Source organism: Schistosoma haematobium, chromosome ZW, assembly GCF_000699445.3.
Source record: "Schistosoma haematobium chromosome ZW, whole genome shotgun sequence".
NCBI classification, from domain to species: Eukaryota; Metazoa; Platyhelminthes; class Trematoda; order Strigeidida; family Schistosomatidae; genus Schistosoma; species Schistosoma haematobium.
Window position 1 is genome coordinate 82,271,753 of NC_067195.1, and position 10,742 is coordinate 82,282,494.

Genomic DNA, 10,742 nt, shown 5'->3' on the forward strand with positions numbered 1-10,742 from the left:
TGGTTTTCTAAGTAAACAGAATATACCACATTAAGAAATAAAATAAGAAAGATTAATTAAGTGAAAAGTTCTCCCTTTTTCGAAGAATTGTTTTTCCAAGCCATACAATCACAAGTATGTATGCTTATTGGGATCACGAACTGATCGATGTTAGACCATCACTGTAAACCTGAAAGAACTGGACGGCCGTTTCGTCCTAGTATGAAACTACTCAACAGCGCTCATCAAAGATCCCGCGCGCAGGATTCGAACCCAGAACCTTTGGTTACGTGTGCAGGATCCAGCTTTCTTTTGAAAGCGTCAACAGATAGAGCTTCAATCACGTCCTGAAGTAATGAATTTCACTCGTTGATGATTACATGGAAATGTCGATAGTCAGCTGATAAGTTATTTGTTCTGGGGTTGTCAATAATTTTAGTGTCCTCGTAAATTCTCTGTTTTGGAAGACAAGAAAAGTGAGGGTATATCATATGTGAATTTATCATTAAGCAACTGTGACCAAGTCACCTCTGGCTCCTCCGAATCGCAAGGGAAATAGATACAGTTTAGCCAACCGAGCATCATACGGGAGCTTTGCGATTCTGGCATTCAGCTTAGTTGCAGTTCTTCGAATCTTTTCCAACAACTCACTATCTCTTATTAGGCAGGAGCTATTTGCTTGTGTGCAATATTCGAGTTTAGGACGGACGAACACTGTATACAAAGTCAAAAGCGAGCTTTTGAGCATTGACATAACTAAACGCTCTACGTATATGGTTCTAAAAACTTCGGCGGTTATCGCACGGTAGTGTTCAGTGGTTTTCAAGTTTTGGCTAGCGATCACTTCTAAGTAATTATGAGTCTGGTTAACAGGTGACCAATATGCAACATAGTGCACTGGGAAGCATTAATTAGTAATTGCCAAATTCCAGACTATTAGGATAATTTCTCCAGGTCAGTTTGAAGCTCCAAACTATCCCCTTCACATTTTATCGCTCTCCATATCTTCACATCGTCAGCATATAACAAGACCGATGATGATGGGAGACTAGGAAGATCACTTACATACAGGAAGAACAACACTGGCCCAAAAACTGTACCTTGAGGCATTCTCCTAACCACAGTTTCCTAGCCATACAACTTCGAGTCCACCCGAACCGTTTGCTCACGCCCAACTAGGAAGTCTTTATCCACATTATTAAATTGCCTTTATTCACAATATTACATAACTGAGATAACAGTCGTTTGTGAAGAACTTTATCGAAAGCCGTAATGAAGTCAATCTAGGCTACGTCTATAGGTAACTTTTGATCTGTAAGAGCTCAGCATTTTTCACGGGCTACTAATATGTTAGTGAGACATTAATAATCTATTCAAAAGCCATGATGCCTTTCAGAAAGAATCCGGATTTTGTTTAAATACTCAAATAACTCCTTCGCAATAGTGTTTTCTTTATTTTGACAACCATACTGGTAAGGCTTACGAGTCGATAGTCCTCATGTCCGTGTCTTGTATCAGTCTTAAAGTCGGTATTTACTATGATGTTCCTCCAGTCTTTTGGTAATCGACCGTGGGTTACAGATAGATTAAAACATATGCCTGAGGGATTCGCTGTGAAATTTATCAATTCCTTTAGTAACCCAGTATGGATTTCATCGAGTTTCATGAATTTGACTATATGAGGGTCACTTAGCAGACCAAGGATATTGGGTTCTTTAATGGTCACAATGTACATAGTGAGATTTTATGAAATGAATAAATGGTCTAAATGAATAAACCCAGAGGTAAAAGTTTGTCACTTTGAGTTACACGAGTTCGAATCTTCGAGACAGACACAGTGTTATACAGATAACTGTCGATCTATATTTTAGAAACTCTTTTGGACTTGTCATATTTATTCAGTAATCACTACAGAAAATACTATTTTGTTGAATATCCTCTTTATTTTTACCATTTAATCTCATTTTTTGCCTTCATATGTATATCATTTTTTATATTAATGGTTGATTGACACCATACTTGAAATTGGAATTATTTATTGAGTCGCTAAAAGTATAGTATACTAACGGTCTTGAGTTAATCATTCAGTACTGGAATAACGCTTCATGTATTTTATGCGAGATCTTATGTGTAGTAATAAGTAACTTTTAAATTATTATCAGCTAGGTGAAAATTGGTAATAATTGATTCCTAGTGTGCTTGGAATCAATAAAAATGTTTGTTACGTAACCAAACAGAGAATCTTGGATTGTACTTAAGCTAAAATATAAAACATACCTGCTCCTAAAGTAGATTGTGTGTTAAAATGCTTGATGTAATTCATTGTGTAGTCAAGACTGTTTAGTGAATCTGGAAAATATTCTCTCATTCTAACTCTTATTCCATATCTCAACCCTCAGATTTTTAAGTTTGTAAACAGAAGGGTAGCAAGACACTACATTATAGCTGATATCACTTCGTGACGAAAACCTTAGCCCTAACTTTTTGACTGAACTCATAACCGTAGCTTTACTCCCAATACCTAACCCTAACGTTTTTGCATTATAACTGTTGTCACTTGGTGACAAAAACACTATGGGATTGTGACTTAAATTTACAATACTAACCTGACTCCTAATGTAAGAAGGCAACAGGCAGGAGGAAGGTATCCTTAATACTAGAAGTCACAAAGTACTTACATAACACATTTGCATAGTCTTCAATCGTACATTTTCATCTTCCGTTGTGTCCCGCTATCTGAACTGTCTTCTCGACTGACCTCACAGTGTTCAGCCAACTCCGTACTTTTGATACACTGAAATCCTCCACTCTATCCCATAACTGTTGCAAATTTGACGTCACATTCCGCTACACACTACTTACAAAAATACTTGTGAGTAGCGTTCACTACACTTAAACTTGACAATTTCACTTCGCTATAAGCAATAATGCAACATAAAATGGTGAATCATTCGTGCCAAAGCTATTATTCCACTGTTATTTTGCTAGATCTTGTCGCCAATTGTATTATAACTAGGGCACAAATACATATGAAAAAGAGAATCAACAGATGAAGTCTTTAAGTAATGGACGATGACCTGTGTTGAGTAAACAATTATTTTATTATACTATGTGAAGTCACATACTACATTTGTAAAATATGGAGACAGCACATTGAATACAACATTTCCACATCTTCCTAGGATGCCATTCCTGCTGCTACTCTGAATGCCTTTGTTTTTCTTTCTCTTCTCCCCATTTTTCTCCTGACACACACTACTTATATCTGTCTGTATAAGTAGCACACACTACAATTGCTATCACTGAAAAGATTCAAACTATTATAAAATTAAAATAATTCCCATTGTTCGGACTTAGTAGCCCAATGTGAATATCAATACTGGAATGAACGCAAACTCAAATAATGAGTCCTAAATAGAATGAAATACCAATCCTGTACTCCACTATTAGTCACTATCCAACTTTACTTGAATATAATAAAAAAATAATTGTCACTGGTTGAAATCATGAGTCAATTGAAGCTAAACCACCATGGAAAACCTGGAAGCACTGGACGGCCGTTTCGTCCTGGTATGGGACTCCTCAGCAGTGAGCATCCACGATCCCGAACCCCACGTGCTTCGAACCCAGGACCTACTGGTTTCGCGCGCGAACATTTAACCATTAGCCCACTGAGTTGAACGGCATCCAACGGTGTTAATGTCTAGCTTCAACCAATCCACGAAATTGCGCCACTGTACACCATTGCCTTCAGTGAGCTGATATCTCACAACAGACCTGGTTGTGTTGGAAACAATTTACTAATTTCATAAACTTTTTTTTAACTTTTATTTTAAGGTTAATATATAGTAGTACACTAAAACTTATTTACAAAACATTTTACTGTTAAGAAAAATAATTTACATTATTTGTGTACACATAATTTACATAATCTGATATTTATTCGTTATGGCAAATGACCTTGAAATAACTAATTAAAAAACAATAATAATTAAAATACTTAAATCCATACTGATCAGTACAATAACAACTAGTATATTTGTACATTATCCACTACTATTCTATGCTATAAGTAGTTATAGTTAAATAAGCTTTAAAGAATAACAGATGCCTAAATCTACATTATTGCTGATCAATTTTTTTGATAGATCCTGGGTTCGAATCTCGAGAGGCGGGATCGTGGATGTGCACTGCTGAAAGGTCCCACAATAGGACGAAACGGCCATCGGGTGCTTCAAGGTTTTCCATATTGGTCTAGCTTCAATTGACTCATGATCTCAACCATTGAAATCACTATATTATCCATAAAAACCCCTCTGAAATAGAAAAAATAATTAAACTACTTAAATCCATACTGATCAGTACAATAACAACTAGTATATTTGTACATTATTCACTGCTATTCTATGCTATAAGTAGTTATAGTTAAATAAGCTTTAAAGAATAACAGATGCTTAAATCTACATTGATGCTGATCAATTTTCTGATTTTTAATTCACATTGTAAAATCTAAATGAGATAGCTGAAATTTATTTCTCTATTTATCAAAGCTTTGTCTTCTGACTTAGATAGTTTCATTGGATTTTTTTACTTGTCATTTTAGACAACATTATTCATGCCTAGTCTAAGTAGTAGGCTTGCTGTTATATTCCGACGAGAATAATGAATAATAATTGTTGGGATCTATTCATGGACCAAAAATATACACATATTTTGATTGTATAATTGTTAAGTAACTAGATTATGTATATTCATATTACTCTTATTATAAGCTTTATTTTGACCTATAGACTATTATTATATGATTTACTATTTTTAAGTTATGCCTAGTCTATTAATTAGTCTCCCACACTCATAGCCACTTTTGGCTAGATCTTGTACAAATATAATTTCTTATTTTATAGTGTGATGTGATCTGTTTAGCTTGTATATAAACCAGGTATATTTGGAATGAATGATTCGTATAGTGGAAGCTGGTATTAGTGTTCTGGACTTAACTGGCTGGGCTAGGAGGGAAAAGGATAAATAAGGACGCTAAGCTGCTCATACCGGTCGATACGTCATTCGTTTGACACAGTGCTAAGATTGGATACGTTGTGTTCCCATTGGGTAATACGTCACGTGATAATTGACCGGGCTAAAAGTCACGACACTTGCTTAAATCAAATACAACATTTGTCACTTATGAGGATCCTTCATTCCAATGGTACAGGGAAAAACATCAATGTATTCTGTGATTATGTAAGAACAAGCCGGTTAGTATAATTTAACATCGTACAACTACCACGAAATATCAAACATATTTGTTTATCCTAATATAAATTACTCTTTAATTAGTTTTGATAAAAGAATGATAAAGTGTATACTGGAATACCATGAAGTGAGTGAAAAATGATATGAGTAAGTTATACTCCTGATCGAATTTAGTTAAGTGGTCTTAGTCATTAAGTTATGATAGGAGTCAATAATTATAAACTATTTGATGAAACTGGTTAAGAAGTTCTTATTAAAAATATTATACATTGAACATTATGGTACTATATGAATGAACTATTACAAACTGATTAGAGCATTCTTTTGAATTGGATTCTTTTGAACTGGTCGATCATTTAGGTAATATTAATATCAAGGAAAAGACAATGTATTCATTTGATGTGAATTCCTTGTTTACAAATGTACCTTTGAAAAAAATCATTGATATATTATGCGATTACATATCTCTAAACAATCTTAAATTATGTGTCCCTTTAAAAATTCTTAAAGATTTACTCTTATTATGTACTGACAAAGTTCAGTTCACTTTTGAAGGTGAATACTTTCGTCAGATTGATGGAGTTGCTATGGGTAGTCCACTAGGACCATTATTAGTAGATGCGTTCATGGCACATGTTGAAAATCAGACTGATGACCTAATCGGAAACATGTCACTTTATAAGAGATATGTGAGAGAAAAGAGGATATGTAGTGTTTATTAAATAAACTTAACACTCTCCAAAACCATATTAGTCTCTCATGTGAAGAGGAGAAGAACGATCAGCTTCCCTTCCTAGATATACTTCTGAGTAGACGAGAAGATGGCTCAGTCAAGCGACCTATTTTTAGAAAACCAACGTGGACAGGTCAATATCTTAGTTATTATAGTTATTGCCCTGTGCAATACAAACGTGGTTTGATAAGGTGTCTTTTCAACAGACTCGATCGTATTTGTACAAACGACGCCATTGATGATGACGGTAAGTTGTTAAATAAAACGTTAATAGAAAATGGCTATCCTCTGAAATTCATAAACAGATGGAAAGTCCATGGTACAGCGAGACCTACTGTAGCCTCGGTAGAGAAAAAGCCTGTCTACATCACTTTACCGTTCAGAGGTGAAACAAAGACTTAAATCAGTCATCAATAAAACGTATTGCGTAGCAAAGGTCATCATCAAAGAAAGAACAAGGTGCATGCTTCATTCAAAACCTAAAAGACATGAAAACGATTGTGTCACATCCCACTGTGTTTACCAATTCAAATGTTAGTGTGGTCACACAAAGATAGGGAGGAGTAATCGTGATCTCAATATTAGAGTGAGTGGACATGTACCCAAATGGCTGCAGAAACAAATACCATCAGGTGACCCAATAAGAGCAGAGGATAAACATCCATCATCCTCTATTGCTAAACATATAATTGAAACAGGTCACAAGATTGATCTAAATTCAGCTTTTGTAGTGTTGTATAAAAGTGTAAAAGGGCGTATACTAAGGTTTATTGAAGCCTCAGCCATACGAAAATTCAAACCCCCTTTGTGTGTTCAAAAACAGTTTGTTCTTACCTTAAACCTACCATGGTAATATTGACTTATTATCCGGAGTGATTAGGTTTCGAATTGTGTGCACATTATTATTATTACTCTTACCATTATCCTTATCTCCTCTTACCCCGTTTCCAGTCTAGTTGACCTTTTATTTTTATATATAAATGCTCTTAACAAGTATATGTATGAGTCAATTGAAGCTAGACCACCATGGAAAACCTGGAAGCACTGGACGGCCGTTTCGTCCTAGTATGTGACTCCTCAGCAGTGCGCATCCACGAACCCGCTTCCAGGTTATCCATGGTGGTCTAGCTTCAACTGACTCATGATTTCAACCAGTGACAATTTCTAAAATCTCCACAAACCCCTTCTGATAAGTATATGTGTGATCAGATTGTTCGAAATGCATTGCGCTAATATATTACATAGTTCCGACCATCTTCGTTTTCTAATTACATTATCGGAATTTATCAAAGGGACTAATTGTTTTAAATAATAACTAATTTATAAGTTAAAATTCTTAATCATTTAATCATTATTACACATTCAAGTCAGTCAGTCAGTCAGCTACAACGTAGGACCAGGCACATATGTGCATCGGTCCAGGTTGCCATACCGCATCAGCACAACAAGATGAACACCGGATTCATAGCAGTGATTAGGTCAAAGGTGGTAATATATAGGAGAAAGATTGCATATAAGGATACAGTACAGGAAGAAAGAATTAGTTAGTAGAAAGAAAGATATGAAGTGATTTTAATCTCTTAGTTTAAGGGAAGACAGGGAGTGTATACACCGACGCCATTGTGATCGATTCTGAGCCATGTCACCAAGAGTCTCCAACCATTGGTTACGATAGTCACGCGGACCCCAACCAAGTAGTCTGCATCTACCAACATGGCTCAGACTAGAAGTTAGTGACTTCAAGCACTGATGCCACGTTTTGGTTTGGCCGCCCCTAACTTTCTTCCAACCATTTCCAATACCGGATAGTATTGCACGTCGTGGTAGTCGGTGTTCAGGCATACGTGACACGTGGCCCAACCATCTCAGTCGATGAAGATTCATAACCTCATCAACTGATTTACCATCATTACCTAATACCCTGCGTTTAACCTCACTATTACTTACCCGGTGATCCCAGCAGATGCCAGCAATATTTCTAAGGCATCTGTGGTCAAATACTAATAGCTTACGAGTGTCTTCTACTCTTAATGGCCATGTTTCGCTGCCGTAAATTAAAACAGAACGGACTGCCGCGCAGGATACTCGTCCTTTTATTAATAGACGGATATCTCGCCTTCGCCAAAGGTGACGCAAGTTGGCAAAAGCCAAGCGAGCTTTTCGAATCCGTGCTGAGATTTCGTCAGACACCAACCCATTAGAGCTGATCAGACTTCCAAGATAAGTGAAGTTGTCAACGCGTTCGACTACTTCACTCCCTATCTTTAGTTCAGGTGTTGACGCAGACCAGTCCAGAAACAACAACTTGCATTTAGAGGGAGAGAAGCGCATTCCAAACATCCTGGCATTGTTGCTCAGTGCTACCAGAAGACTCTGCATTTTGTCAGCGTCTTCACCAAACAGGACTATGTCGTCTGCGTATTCTAAGTCGATAAGTGGACCTCCTGGTAGGAGATCAATACCCGAGAACTCAGTCGACGAGAAAGTTATTTCCATCAGTAGATCTATGATGAAGTTAAACAAAAATGGGAAAGTGGACAGCCTTGACGGACACCACTTGAGGTTGCAAAAGTAGATGACAGTTCGCCATAAGCTCTGACTCAACTAGTAGTGTTCGAGTAAAGAGCTTTTACAAGGTTTATGTACTTCTGGGGTACGCCTTTCAATGACAGACACTGCCACAGAATCTCGCGGTCTACAGAGTCAAATGCTGCTTTTAAGTCGAGAAAGACCACCGTTGTCGGACGCCGATAAGTATGCCTGTGTTCTAGAATCTGACGAATGGTGAATATGTGGTCGATGCAGCCACGACCAGGTCTAAAGCCAGCTTGGTTCTCTCGTGTTTGCAGTTCACGAGTCTTAGTTAGGCGTCTGATAATTATCGAGGCTAGTATTTTAGATATTATATTAGTTAAACTAATCCCTCTGTGGTTGTCACAGGATGATTTTGACCCTTTCTTATATATTGGGACGATAAGTGATTGTGACCAGTCAGATGGGATAACGTCTAACTCCCAGATCCTAGCTAAAATATTAGTCAACCTAATCGCTAAAATTGGACCACCATCCTTAAAGACCTCTAGAGCCAGTCCATCTGGACCAGCTGCTCTTCCTCGTTTCGGATTAACTATAGCCTTTTGAACTTCAGCAAGAGTTGGGGGACCTACTTCAATGTTCCATTCACACTGTCTGGGAATGGAGGGTAGTTGTAGAGTAGCTGAAGGCCAGTTCAACTGTTCTCTGAAATGTTCCGCCCATCGTTCTAAACGTCTGGACTGGGAGCAGATGAGAGTATCGTCTTTTTCCTATATAATCTCACTTACACTTGACTTATTAATTCCAGTTTCTTTTATTAGTCTGTAAAGCTGTCTTGTGTTCCCTATAGTCGCCGCCTTTTCCATCTCTTTTGCTTTCACTGCCCACCACTGCTCACGGTCGTTTCTTAGACTTTTTCTTAACCTAGATCTGATTTGGTGTCGCTCTTCATCATGTTCGGAACCTGATGGGACGAGTTTGCGAGAATCCATCAGTGTGATAGACTTTGAAGACATCCATTGGTTCTGTTATGGCTTTAAGTTGCGGTCGATTTTTACCCTGTGCTAATTGTTGTGTCCTTGACTGGAAAAATTAGAGAGCAGCGTATTTATCGATCGATCCAATGGCACGTAAACACGTACGGACGGCCTAGAGTTTCGATTGGTCCCGCTTCTCTGTCTAGCCCAGTCAGTTGAGTCCAGAACACAAGTCACAACCTCTGAGATATGAATCATTATATTTCAAACATACTTTGTTTATATACCAATCGAGCATACCACATCGTACCATAAAATAGAAGACAACATTTTGTACAATATTCAACAAGTGAACAGACATCGACCAATAGGAAATGTCCATTTAAAGTCCAAGGACACCGTTGGACTTAACATGATAATTATTGGTCTATTCCTCCGCATCCACAACAGGTTCTTTGTAACCCTTTGGTTTAAATCACTGATAGATGTCACTGCTGTTTCCACAGCTGTTTGTATGGCTTTCCAAGCAACAACTGGGTCAACCTCGTTTTCAGAACTACCTAATCGTGACCTCAGTTGTTCCTGGAACCTACTTTTGGTTTCCTCGCTACTCAGTTCGGTTCTAATGGGTCTTTTTACTGTGGCTTTTTTGCGTCCAGTGAGGCGCAAGCAGATGCGTGCCCGTATTAGGGCGTGGTCGGAGTCCAAGAAGGTACTCCAGAATGAGCGACAATCTTCTACCGACCCTCTCCAACACATTCAAGATGGATTCAAAAATCAGCTGTTTTTTAAAACTCATCAAGAGTTGATAGAAGTTGAAGAACCATTAGGCTGCATAGGTTATCTGTCTTTTTTCTTAGTTTGTGGATACTCAATACTCAAGAATTTAGTTTTTTTTAATAAATGAGAAAGACCTATTGAGTAAGAAATTATCAAATAAAAGAGATCTTTTCGTTGAACTACATACATGCTACCTCATAAATAACGTATTCTTAGCTGTGCTCAAAGAGGGACTGGTTATCTCGTTTCAATCGTTTTGTTATTCTAGGTCTTCTTGTTTCAATGAGAATTGATATATAATATAATGCACTGAAAGTAATTTTGCCCAATCGATCTATGAGTTAATCAATAGTTGAACCGTTCTTTTTTTGTTAACGTAAATATATATTTAATCACTTCAAAAATATTATTAGACAAAGTATGTAGGTGAGGTCACTTACAATGAATTGTAATAAATCTCAGTCTGTGTATATTCATCTGATTTC